Raw genomic sequence first — 2,108 nt, 5'->3', positions numbered from 1 at the left:
TTAGTATAGGTCAATTTTGTGATAAAAATTTAGAAGTTTGTATTAAAGCTAACCAGTGCAACAGCCGTAATATTGATGGTAAGGAGCTTCTAGCTGGAATCAGAAGATCAAACCTCTACATAATTGACCTATCCAACACACAAGTAGATGTTGACGTCTGCTTGATATCCAAGGCATCCTTGAAGCAGAATCTGCTATGGCATTGGCGTCTTTCTCATTTAAACTTCAAATATCTGAACAAGTTGGTTTGTGACAACTTGGTTAAAGGCATCCCAAACCTAAAGTTTCATAAAGATCATGTATGCAGTGCATATGAGATGAGAAAGCTGAAGAAAGCTTCACATAAGCTGAAGACATAGTTCAACACCGAACGTCCTCTACATTTACTCCATATGGATCTCTGTGGTCCTATGCGAGTCCAAAGCATTAACGGAAAGAAGTATGTGTTGGTCATAGTCGACGACTACTCGAGATATACCTGGGTTTATTTTCTAAGGTCAAAGGATGAAGCGGCCAAGACAATTATCTCTTTCTTGAAGACAATTCAAAATAATTTGCAACTGCTAGTTCAGAAAATCAGAATTGACAACGGAACCGAATTCAAGAATAATGCACTCAGCTTATTCCTTAAATCCATCGGTATCACACATTTGTTGTCGTTGAGCTTAAAAATAGAACGTTGGTGGAAGTGGCGCGCACACTTCTTACCTGTTCAAAGCTTCCACTATTCTTATGGGCTGAAGCAGTGGCGACTGCTTGTTTTACCCAGAACCGATCTCTCATTCACAAAAGGTTTGGTAAAACTCCATACGAAATAATAAACAAAAGAATACCTAATATCAAATTCTTTCGAGTTTTTGGTTGCATGTGTTTTATTTTAAATGACAAAGAGGACAGAGGGAAGTTCGCTGCAAAAGCTGATGAAGCGATCTTCGTAGGCTATTCAAAAACATCTGTTGCATATAGGGTCTACAACAAGAAGACTAAAATCATCAATGAAAGTGTGAACATGTCATTTGATGAAGTCATTGATGTGGCTTCTGAACAATTCAGTTTAGGACCCTGGCTGATAATTAATACTACGCGGAAAGTTGATAAACCTAAGTCTTCAAATAATGATAATGTTGATTTAGATTCATTGTTTGAGAACTTTTATGAAGAATATTTTGAAAATAAATCTAATTAGTGTAATGATTTTTCCAGGAATATACAGACCGAACAACAGTTATCTGGTCTATCTCCTGATGTTCCAGTAACTGAAACTGAAGAAGAAACTGATGTAGTTGATGAAGAGATTGAGATGGAAACTCATGACGGTCCAGTTCAGCGTCAAAAGGGTGTAATTTCTGATGTGCCAGAGGTATTGGTCGTACAAGATGAAAATACCTTACCTCAGCCAGATATTCAACCTACTCCAGTTCCAAATATTGAACCTTCACCTAAACCTGTTCCGATAAAATACTTACACTGATCAAAACTCATATCAAAGCTCCTATGTTCCCTTACCTCATAGCAAGAAGTGGACTAGGAATCACCCAATACATCAAGTTATTGGTGAACCATCAGCACCTATTCGTACACGGTCTGCTACAGCTAATGAGTGTCTATACTTCATGTTTTTTAGTAACATTGAACCAACTAAGGTCTCTGAAGCCTTAGCTGATCCAGATTGGAAACTCAAGAGGCAAGAAGAGCTGAACCAGTTTGAAGCACTGAAACTCTGGAGATTGGTACCTTGTCCCAACAATAAGACGATTATCGGTACAAAATAGGTATTCAAAAACAAAAAGGATGAAGACGACATTGTTGTCAGAAATAAGGCCCGACTCGTCGCTAAAGGATACAATCAATAAGAAGACGTTAACTACGGCGAAACCTTTGCCCCGGTAGCAAGGATCGAAGCAATACGGATGTTTCTAGCGTACGCGGCACACAAGAACTTCACAGTGTACCAGATGGACGTCAAGACAACATTCCTGTATGGTCTTTTCATGGAAGAAGTCTATGTTTGTTGATCCCAGATCTCTCAATAACACTAATAATCTAGTTATGAATAACCAAATTATAGTGATTTTATGAAGGAAGTTATGAAGACTCGAGAAGAAAAA

Source organism: Cynara cardunculus, assembly GCF_001531365.2.
Source record: "Cynara cardunculus var. scolymus isolate 2C chromosome LG 14, CcrdV1, whole genome shotgun sequence".
In the NCBI taxonomy this organism is placed as follows: domain Eukaryota; kingdom Viridiplantae; phylum Streptophyta; class Magnoliopsida; order Asterales; family Asteraceae; genus Cynara; species Cynara cardunculus.
Note: the sequence above shows the minus strand (reverse complement) of the source record.